General features: G+C 37.9%; 1 protein-coding gene across 49 annotated transcripts in view; it reads left to right on the top strand.

Moving 5' to 3' along the window:
- ESRRG (estrogen related receptor gamma) overlaps positions 1 to 12,183 on the top strand; it is a 649,428-nt gene that overhangs the window by 477,293 nt on the left and 159,952 nt on the right. The gene's annotated exons all lie outside the window — the stretch shown is intronic.

Genomic DNA, 12,183 nt, shown 5'->3' with positions numbered 1-12,183 from the left:
ATTAACTTTGGTTGATACTGGGAATGTGACTGGGATACGCAGACACTGGATGGTTCGTGTCATATAACACAGAGTTATCCTTGATGCTAAACTAGAAGGACAGGTATGTCACCTTCCTGAGCTCACAGCTGTCTCCACCCTTTAGCTATGATCACAAACCCTCTCTCCCTGTAGCCATTTCTCACTGACGGTGCCTTTATATGATTGGAGGCATTTAGGTGAACTGTCTGGGAATTTGTTTAGTTATATTTAGCTCATGGTGCTCAATTAACTTTATTTCCCTGTGAATATGGATGGGAAACGGCATACATCAAAAAGCAAGCCTGAATTTGGAACTTGCATAAAACATTAAATTCTCAGTTAGCTTCACATGTGAAATTTAGGCGCTGAGGTAGTAGCATATCTTCCCTGCGTGAGGTGTGGGAGTGACCATTACGGAACTAAGTCCACTCTGAACACTGTGGGGCCTAGGACAAGAGTACAGCACACACCCAAATACTGCATAGTGTATGTAAATATGTTAAAGTTATAAATCAAGATACCAAATCCCTAAGTGAAATTTGTTCTAGTGTCTTATTTGACCAACTATACCTTCATAATGACCTGGGAGACTGACTTTTTATTAGTCAGACTTTGACTCCAAGGAGCAGTTTTGTGTCAGTGAGAGGCAGTGCAAGGAGAGCTGGTTCATAGCCTGCAGCCCATCTCCTTTCTTTCCCACTCCTCTATCTCCCAATATTGTACATAGGGTGGACACCCTTGCCCACGCATCTAAGGCCCAGTGACCCCTTCCGAGCAGCTGTTTCTTAACCACGCACAGGTCTAATGTGCACACCAGAAAGGCAGTTTAGTCCAGTCTAGCTTCCAGAGGACACACCCAGGAGAGAGTCCCACTCAGACCCTGGCACTTCCATGGGCTTGTGGTGATCTAGCCAGGGAGTTTGAGGATCCCAGGTACTCAGGATCATGGGGTACTTAGAGGACGGCTCCAGCTGGGCTTCGTTCCCTTCGCACTTTGAATGGGATCCTTGTGCTACGTATACCTTCTAAAGCCCACAGCGTTCAGGCAAGGGCTTTTCTTGTCGGAGGCTAAGGTGGCATTAATGTGAGCCTAAATCTCACCTTAAACATGGAGCATTAAGATTAGTCATTTTCCTGCAAGCCATATGCTAAAGGCATGAGGGCATAGCCCTTGGATCTGATGCAACCAACTGCTTTCCTACACTGTGAATTGTATGACTCCTTCCTGAAGCAGGCAGTGTAGTCCTAGAGGATCTTTCCTGGTGTGGCATTTCTTTTGCCATCATGTGCTATTTCAGTCTTAGACTGTTTTCAGTCATAGAGAAAATAAGAACTTACAAATTGAGCGTACATGATATGAACCTTCCAAAGGAAACTAATAAAATGTATTTAACCCAGTGTCTAGAGAAAATAACTACCTCAGTTTATAGTAAATGGTAGCTTTAAAAATCTAATATGTTCTAAAATTGAAATCCAAAATAATATGGAAATGTCTAAATTGACTTGATGAATCGCAGTAATTATCAGTTTGAATTCAGTGTTAAATTAAATATAGAAGTAATATTTTCCAAAGAAATGTTGTCTATAATTCATTGCTTTAACTTTCTTTTTTGAGACAGAGTCTCTCTCTGTTACTTAGGTTGAAGTGCAGTGGTGCCATCTTGGCTCAATGCAACGTCCGCCTCCTGGGTTCAAGTGATTCTCCTTCCTCAGCTTCCCGAGTAGCTGGTATTACAGGCACACACCAGCAAACCTGGCTAATTTTTGTATTTTTAATAGAGACAGAGTTTCATTATGTTGGCCAGGCTTGTCTCAAACTTCTGACCTCAAGCGATCCGCCCTCCTTTGCCTCTCAAAGTGCTGGGATTGCAGGCATGAGCCACCACGCTCAGCCTGCTTTAACTCTTAACTTGCTTTTGTTATAAGTTTGACTTTTCCACTTCTTCTTGCATTTCATGCCAATTATGTCTGAGCTTTTGAAATGCATTAATATTGCCAAATTATAAATAACAAGAATCATTCTACTCTTGCTATTTTAATTGTTAGATTCAGCGTTTATTTTAATAGTAAAAGTTAGTATTACAGACTTTCTTTTTTGGTGAAGATGTACTGGATGAATTTGTGTCCTAAAACAGCATAATTTAGTTTTTCTTTCTATGGTTTTGACTTACTGGAACCACTTATTGGAACAAATGAGTAGTGATTCCTTTTCCATGGTTTGTTCTGACTTGGGGAGTCACCTAAATTGTTATACTTCTGAGGTTGTCAAAGAGCTACTGGTCAGCAGGCATTTTCAAGAGACAGATAATAAATTAGATAGTTTAAATATCTTAGGTTATTACATATCTTAGGATCTGTGGGCCACATGCCTTCTCTGTTCCATACTCTTTGTTTTGTTTTTTAAAACTGTTTAAAAATATTAAAAAACACTCTGAGCTTGAGGGCATTCAAAAACAAGCCCAGACCTGGATTTGACCTGCTGGTCATAGTTTGGGCAACTTCTAAACCAAAACACCCTATTTATCTTCCTTGTAGGCAACGTTGATGAACAAGATTTCTACGCCAAAGGATTTCCTAGGCAGTTTTGTGTACATATCATTTATGAAATTGAAACCCAGTCTCTATCATGATGATTTTTTTTAGTCTATTATTTCCCTTTTCAGAATATTTTTACTTCTTCAGAATTTTCTAGTCTCTTTTCTCTGTTTGGATATTTCAAGCCTGTTTGAACTACACATCTGTAAGCACTATTATATATATATGTGTGAATATATGTGTGTGTGAGTGTGTGTGTGTGTTGGCTAGCTAATTAGAAAACAGAATCGGTGTAAATTAAGACAAAGTAACAGAGCGGCTGATGAAAAAAGATCTTTGGGTTGTGTAAAATCAGAGTGATTATTTTCAGAGATTTTATTTCATGGTTGATCTTTGATCAAGGAAAGAAAAACATAATAAAATGTAATGATTCTCACTACATTTTTGTCCTTCAAATATTAGAAACTCCAGTTTGCAGGAAACAGAATCTCTGCTGTCATTTACATGTTTATTAAACACATAGCATTATGTTACTGTATTTCAAAAGTCATTTAAAATAGGCACATCATTTTAGCTTTGACTTGTAGGGTATATTTTCCTGTTGGGTGACACTACATAAGAGCCTATCCCATGTAAGAGGTATATGCCAGTGGCATTCAGGATGGACACAAATTTGCAGCAAAACTTTTAATGCCCAACTATAGCTCATGTCAAATTAGGCTAACAAAATTAACTTTCCTAGCAATGTATTTGCAAAAGGGTAACCTTCTTTCCTACTGTCTCTGTTACTTCACAGTGATTTGGAAGAAGTGATAGTAAGTGTTTCATATTCCTCTGGTGAAATTAAATATTTATTTATTTGTTTATTTTTTGAGACAGAGTCTCACTCTGTCACCTGGGCTGGAGTGTAATGGTGTGATCTTGGCTCACTGCAACCTCTGCCTCCCGAGTTCAAATTATTCTCCTGCCTCAGCCTCCTGAGTAGCTGGGGTTACAGGGGCTGGCCACTACGCCCCCAGCTAATTTTTGTATTTTTTAGTAGAGACGGAGTTTCACCATGTTAGTCACACTGGTCTCGAACTCCTGACTTCAGTTGATCCGCCCGCCTTGGCCTCCCAAAGTGCTGGGATTACAGGTATAAGCCACCACGCCTGGTCTTATTTATTTAAAATAATACATTTTGTAGTAGCAATATCACTAATTCATGATAGTTACATTTAATAAAAGGACAAGCTTTTTCATAGTTTTTCAACTTAGTGCTATCTTTTTTTTTTTTGAGGTGGAGTCTCACTCTGTCGCCTGGGCTAGAGTGCAATGGCGTGATCTTGGCTCGCTGCAACCTCTGCCTCCTGGGTTCATGTGATTCTCCTGCCTCAGCCTCCTGAGTAGCTGGGATTACAGGCACGTGCCACCATGCCTGGCTAATTTTTGTACTTTTAGTAGAGACAGGGTTTCACCATGTTGACCAGGATTGTCTCTCACTCCTGACCTCTGATGATACACCCGCCTCGACCTCCCAATGTGCTGGGATTACAGGCGTAAGCCACTGCACCTGTCCTAAAGTTAGTTCTATCTTTATACTTTAACCGAACGTATAATGTATCTGTTACATAAACCCATATTTCATGGATTCTGCTGTGTGATGTGGCCTATATTAGAATCCAAAAAAATACGGATGTAATTCTGGAATAAATTCTCTTTACATACGCGTGCTTAATCAGAGCCTATACTCTTATTTATTTTTCCTTTAATAAAACCCTCTGCACTCAGAAAATAAAAGCCATTCCCCATGGCTCTCCTGAGCTAGCGTCCTCAGAAGGAGCAGCATGGATGCAAAGCTGCCCTCCAGGTGCCGACTATGGGTGCAGCTGGCGTAAGACCCGGTGCCTCTCTGGTTCCAGTGTGGGAGCATCCCCTATCCTGACCCGTCTGGGCCACTCAAACGTACCTGTTCCCGATTCAATCATTCTTTTATGGAAAAGAAGCCCTTGCATTGCCATTTCTTCCAGTGATTTTTTTTTTGGTGGGGGGAGGGGAGTTCTCTTAACCTGCCCCAAACTACAACCTGTGAAGTCTATGAGCTCTCCTAGCAAGTAACTGTTGAGAAGGAGGTTTGTGTTGTTTTTATGTTACAGTCTAAGAGACCTCACAGATCACTTCCAATTAATTCTTATAAAAACGCCATTGACTTTTCTACCTTTTGCAAGGTAGAATTTTACATTTGTGAGTGGACTTTCAGGAAGCGGGTGTGGCTGACTCTTTGCCTACAGTCACTGGACTCTCCCCAGAGGACATGCCATCCATAATCTCTATTATCTGATGACTATTTGTTTTGATGAAGGTACTGGAGGCAGTTCTTTGATTACAAGATAAACTCCCAAACAAAGACATCAGTGCCTTTCTTAGTACTCTGATAGCTTTCCTTCATTCCTCCTTGTGCTCCCTTAACCCAGAACCAAGTCATGACAAATAAGGTTGCTTCAGACCCTGTTAGAAAGCCCCAGTCTACCGAACACCATATTAAATGCTTGAGAGCAAAACAATAGGAATGATACTTTGTGCTTTATATTTCTCACAATGCATGTCTTTGTACATATGTTCAAATAATTATACAATAAAAGCCATTCCTCCCGTAAACTCAGAATTGGTTATGGGTAAAGCCAGGTAGGGTATATCAGAATATTCACTCTAAATGTAGGAAAGAAAACAGAAATGAATGATGAGAGTTGTGTTGTCAGAGGTTCCTACTGATGTGAGTCACTTTTGCTTGGTAACTCGTTGTGGGGGAATATGACTCAATATGATTTGCTAAATCCATAAGAAAGGTAACATCACTTCTTGTTGAAAGTCAAACTATGGAAGCTGTTAGGCAACTGGTGAGGTATGACTGGGTGGGGTTCAGAATTTTGACATGAGTAAAGTCATGGGTCAGGACTTTATTTTCTTTTTTTGGTAAAGCCCAGGGCATTGATGTGTTTTCCTGATATATTACTGGATAAACTTAGACAATTTCTTAGAAGTTATAAAACACATTAACTCACTCAAGTTATAAACCACATGAATTCACTTTCTTTTAAAGTTGCTGATAATGAGACTTCAGTGATGTAACGGTCTAGTCATTGGAGCTCATTTATACAATTTAAAAGGTTTCACATAAGCTCAAAATTAGGTACAGGGTGCTGGTGTAGTATTTTAGCTTTTATACTTAAAAGCTAATCTGCTGATATTTAAAATAAACGACATTAAACTTAAAAAATGATTGTGATAAAAAACATAAAATTTACCATCTTAACCATTTTTTAATGTATAGTACATTAGTGTTAACTGTATGTGCATGATTGTGCAATAGCTTATGAGTCTTTAGTATTTCATCATGCTAGATGTAAACTCTGCACTCATGAAACAACTCCTCATTTCTGCCTCCCCCAGTCCCTGCTAGCCACCATTCTTCTTTCTGTTTCTATGAGTTTGGCTGCTCTAGATATCTCGTGTAAGTGGAATCATGTCGTCTTTGTCTTTTTGTCACTGGCTTATTTCACTTAGCATAATATCATCAAAGTTCATTCATGTCATTGTACATGACAGGATTTCTTTATAAAAATGGAATAATACAAGAGTCTCCCATTATCTGCAGGGGATGTGTACCAAGACCACCAGTGGATACCTGAAACTATGGATAGGACTGAACCCTACAGAGATGAGGGTTTTTTTTTTTTCTATACATACATATCTATAATAAAGTGTAATTTATAGATTAGGCCCTGTAAGAGATTAACAAAAATAACTAATACTAAAATAGGACAATTATAACAATATACAGTACTAAAAGTTATGTGAATGTAGTGTCTCTCTCAAAATATTTTACTGTACTACTGTACTTTGGGTAACTGAAACTGCTGAAAGTGAAATCACAAATACCAGAGGACTACTACATTCCACTGTACGGATAGACCACGTTTACTTTGTGCATTCATCTCTTGGCTGACATTTAGGTTGCTTCCATCTCTTGGCTATTATAAATACTACTGCAGTGAACATGGGTGTACAAATACTTGTTTGAGATTCTATTTTTAATTCTTTTGGATATATACATACACCAAGAAGTGAAATTACTGGATCACATGGTAATTCTATTTATAATTCTTAGAGGAACTCCCATACTGCTTTCTAGAGCAGCAGTATCATTTTATTTTACCACCAACAGAGCACAAGGGTTCCAATTTCTTCACATTCTTTTCAGTGCTTGTTATTTTCTGTTTTTTTTTTTTTTTTCCTTCAGTAGCGACCATCCTAATGGATCGGAGGTGAATGTTTAAATATTTTTGGGAGATTTTATATATATATACCAAATTTATAAATACACCAAAGTTCTAATATTTTATCGCCTTAGGCTTATATATATGGATAATGTACATAGTTGTTTTAAGATTCCTGAGCTTAATGCAATGCCTTTAGATGAAGAATTTGTTGGCCTATAATAATATTAATAGTAATAATAAATATATTAGTTTAATTTATAATAATAATGAATATATTTGATTTTGCAAAGTGTCACACATTGTTCTATATGCTTTACATTAATTATCTTATTTCTTTAATCATCCCAATGAAGTAGGCAGTCTTATCATTATTATATTGTCTTCTTTTATAGATGTGGAACTTGAGGCACAGAGAAGTATTTGCCCAAAGAACAACTGAGTCCCCAAAATCTTGAACCCATAGCCTGTCCTCTTAACCCTTTCATTACACTGCCTTGTATATTTTAAAAGCTTTTAAAAGATTGAATGATTTTAGATTGTATTTTTCTTGAGAGAATTTTAATCCATGGGCAAAATTGTTTAAGTTATTAGAATAAAAATGAGGAATTAAGAATATGCTTAATGTTACGATTAGATAATAGTCAAGGTTTTTAGAAAGGAGACAGTCAGAACTAAGTCTTAAAAATACCTAAACGTTTTGTAATTCATTTTTAGAAATCCCTTAAATGTGAAGCTTGAGAGCACAACGCTTGAGTGCCACCACCATTTCCGTTTCCTGTGTCAGTTCTCTGGATTTTTGTCATCTGACATTCATTTCTCCACCCAATTTTCGTTTGTTAGTCTTAGACTGATCTCAAAAATCTGTCTCTACTGATGACACTTCTGTATTCTTTAATTAATTATTTTAGGAAGAAAGAGGCTTATTTCTCTCCTGTTTTGATGTGAGAATAATTGTCCATTTGCATAAACTTTGTGACCACTCCAGAAGGCAGCTCAGAATCAATCCCTTTTTGCTGTTGTTGTTGTTGGTCTTGGTCTTTTTTTCTTCTTATGATGATGAATGCTAGTTACAAGAAGAAAATTTTTTTTAATCTTTATTTTTAACGAAAAGTTGCTATATTATTTGGAATTAAATCTCATTTTATCTCAATTGGAGCAGACTTAAAGAAAGGGCATCTCTGAATGATACTAGAAAGAATATTCCTGAGAGATTATTTAGTTCAAGGACATCTTTGTTAATTTAGAATGTAGAACTGAAAATCTGAATGTACCTTTAGCATGAATCTGAATACATATCCCAAATCTACATTCTGATATCCATTTTCCTTTCAGTGTGTACTATTTACAGTTTCCATTTGAGGACGATCAGAGATAAGCACAAAATCTTCAAAGGAAGGAATGTAGTGCTATGTGTTGTCCTCGAGTGTGCCTTTTCTCCCTGCTTTGGCCTCCAGAACATCTTCACTACTCCCAAAGTGCCTCCTGCTTTTGGAAAAACCTCACTGTGCCGAGAGCTTTGCCCATGTTTTATATGGAGAACAATTTCGCATTTTGTGATACTTAAAGCAAAAGTTTTCCAACTGATTCTTCCATTTGTTCTTCTCAGTTATTATCAATTTACAAAGATTTCTTTAAAAAGTTTCTGTGCCTAACTTGGGGGAAACTACCTTACAGAGTCGTGAGCGAGAAAGGAATAATGGATGATAGACTGTAAAGTATTTTTGTCATTGCAGCCTTTTGTCCATATGGTTTAGACAAGAGATGGCTAAACCAAGGCCTGCGGGCCAAATCCATTTTGCTAAAGAAAGTTTTATTGGAACATAGCCACACCAATTCTAGTATAGCCTGTGACTGCTTTTGTGCTACAGCAGCTGAGTTAAGGAGTCACAGCAGAGACTGAATGACCCGCAAAGACAAAAATATGTACAATCTGGGCCTTTCAGAAAAGCTTGCCAAGCTGCTCTTCTGTGGAAGAGTTAGAGTTAAACAAATATCCCACAGTGAAGGAGGCATTTTTACCCTATGTCCCTTGACAATCACCAAACAGGAACCCCCCCTGCCTGCTAAGTTGTCCTCTATACTTCTCTTTCTTACTCTTCGTAGGGAGATGCAAGGCACTTATCTGAAATCTCTAACACAGCAGACAGTTCAGGTATACAGATTTTATTTTAAACTTCAGATACAGACTACATGCCAAGAGCTTCCATTGTTTTCTGGGCTTTCCTCGTCTTTCTCTTAATCCAGCCAGCAGCCCTGTCTGAGTTCCCTGACCCTTGGGGTAATTACTGTTTTTTGAATGTTTTACCTTCTTTTATGACTGAGTCCATGGCATACTCTTTGGTTGGTTGGTTCGCTTTTGCTTCTCACAAAGTGCCTTCTGACTCAGATATCAGTTCTTTGTCTTTTGGCTGATAAGCACAAGGCCAGAAGAAATTCTCTGACTGGCACTTCCTTACTTCTGTGCTGAGAACCAGCACTGGGGCATTTCTTGAGTCCCTCTTAGCTCTTTCTCCTGCATTCCTTCCCTGAATACAGTAATGATGCTGTAATTATTGCTAATATTATAATCAAATCAATACTCACTCCCTGTCAGGAACTCTGCTAAGCATCTTAAATACATGATCTTACTTAATATTAATAGCAATCCCATAATGTATCAATTATTATTACCCATCCACATGTCATTCATAAAGAAGGTAACTCCAAATTTAAGAGCTGTTCCAAAGTCAAACAGAAAATGAGGTAGCCCAATTTGACTCCAGTATGTTAGCTCATAATCCATATGTTATACTGCCTCCTACAGCTTACATACAGATCAATTACCATTACTTATGTCAAGAAGGAGTTCCCCAAATCAGTATTAATTTTAGAGGATGCAGATATTTGTTGAATATATGAACTTGATCTTAAAAGCAAACTCTAATTCCATTTTTTCTTTTCTGACAAACTTTGGGCACGTTGATAGCATCCAAGAACAGAAGCACTTCGGGATGGTATTAGAAAAGGTTATACTTGTTCAAGGTAGAAGAGAAATCTCAAGAAGTAAAATTTCTATTTAAGAATCAACTGCTTTTGTCATATAGGGTATGATCCAAATGTCTCTAACTGGTCATATGAACTTGTACCAGTCTGCAAAAGTCACCGTAAAATGTACACATTGAAACCGTTTCTATCCAAAGATAGTGAATGCATTAGATGTAATTAGCATTGCTTTATTTTCCAAGAATATTTTATTAACAAGCCTTTTGTTGTTGTTGCATGTTTTGAAAGACAGATAGGCAGACTTGCATCAAGGTTATTTAAAATTCACAGGTAGAAGAAGAACATGTAAAAATCGATGTTGGATATAGAGCACAGCAAATTTGGAAGTTGTGGTCAGCTCAGATATTATATATTTCTTGTGACAGTGGTCACCTTTGAGCTCTTTTATAAGGACTTCTATGACATGATCTGTGTACTGTAAGAGCTTAAAAACTAAGAAGAAGAGACTGTACACATCATGTAGGATATGCATTTTACACTGTAAAAAACAGTTGCCTTTTACAAGGAGACATCATTATATCAGAACTAAAAACATTGAATTTCTTTAGTCCTTGGATGAGAGACGTTTATATTCTCCATCATTTTCACTAGTGTATTTTTATTATATACTTACCAGTCCTTTTTAAACGTATTTCAGAACACACTCTCATGATTATGGATTACTTTTTTTTTCCATCGTGAACAAGAACATTATTTTGGGATTGTTAAAATGCATTGTGTACACCCTGACACCTGTTGCTTTGGTGACATGCTCTGTTTGGTTTCTGTGGAATTAAACCGGCCACCAACCATACTGGTACAGAGACAAGTTGAGGGATTTCTTTTTGAGGTGTTGAGAGATTCTGTTCTCTGAAAGCAACCCTATCCTATCCCACAGCTGCCCTTACACCATAAGTCTGACAACAGCAAAAGACAATGCCAAGATCCACCCTGAACCTATCACTCTCAGGCTCCTATGTCAGGCATCAACATTTCCTTTCTGACTGGTAACAACAGCAACAGCAACAGCTACGCAGAGTGCTCTTTCAGAAGATGAAACTTTCGTTTTTATTTCTATTCTTAACAACATTTAATTAATTACTTTTAAATGATTAGAGTTAGGCAGCATTGCCTCAGATTTAAGAGCATAAACTTTGGATCCAGGTTGCCTGGGTTCAAATCCTGGTTCTAGCGCTTGTTAGCTATATGATTCTGGGTATGTTACCTTATTCTCTCTCTGCCTTAAATCTCTAATCACAAAATGGGAGTTCACAATGTAAAGCACATCAAAGAGTACCTGAGAGTCTTAGTGTTTGTTATTATCCTGTTGTTAGGTATTGATATCTTAGCTTTTGTGGATGCATTTAAAGGCCTTTGAACTGGATGTTGGGATATCTCAGTTTTAGTCTCATTTCTGCAGTTAACTAACTCATATTCTTAGAAAGAGTGTGGAGCGATCATAGGTTCTAGTGATAATAGATAAGTCATTACATATTATTGCTTTTATGGTCTTCTACATAAAACAAGGGGGCTGAAGCAGCTGGAATTTAGAATCTCTTTGAAATCAAATATCCTATAAGTCTGTGTTGTTTTATGCCAAATAATATACTCTTGGTGGATAGCTAACACTTTCATTCTAAATTTTTAATGAATAATTTGGGGCTAAACACTAAAATGGGGGAATGAAAATGGGGGACAGACTCACTAAAAATTAAGTTGACAAATGAGTGTTTCCAATGGGTCATTGACTTGATCTGACACTCTCTTGTACACAGAGGATTCTGAAGGGAATAAGATGCTGCCCTCAAAGAATATACAGTTGGGACAGAACGGGGGCAATTCCACAGACACATATAATAAAGTGCGTTAAGTGCTAAGAGAGGGACTCATCTGAAAGGTAAGTGCGGGATGAACTAGTTACATCCACAAGGACCCCTAACTCAGTCTTAGGAGCCCTGGAATCATCTCCCTGAAGAAATGATAGAAGCAGCACATAGAGAGGAGCAGGGGGAAAGGATGCTGCTTTCTAGGAACTTCCAGTAATGCCATGTGGGTTTCAGACAAGCGGGTGGGCTTGAGATGGGGTAGAAGGCAACCTGGGACTGTGGCAAGAGATAAGGCAGGAATAAGGTTTTTGAAGAGCTTTGCAAATGCTTTGCCCTCTGTTCTAATCAGATCATACCCAGCGACAGGCACTGTCTGTGTGTGCTCCAAGGTAGAGACAGGAAGTGTTCATGAGCAGATGTAGTGGATGCCTCAGAAACTCACTTCTCAGACATTTTGGTACTTTCAAGAACAACTGTCTTCCTTTCCTTCTCAATATGTGTAAAACATAGCTAAATGCTCT

This window comes from Macaca fascicularis, chromosome 1, assembly GCF_037993035.2.
Source record: "Macaca fascicularis isolate 582-1 chromosome 1, T2T-MFA8v1.1".
NCBI lineage: Eukaryota > Metazoa > Chordata > Mammalia > Primates > Cercopithecidae > Macaca > Macaca fascicularis.
This window is presented reverse-complemented; position numbering and strand designations above follow the sequence as displayed.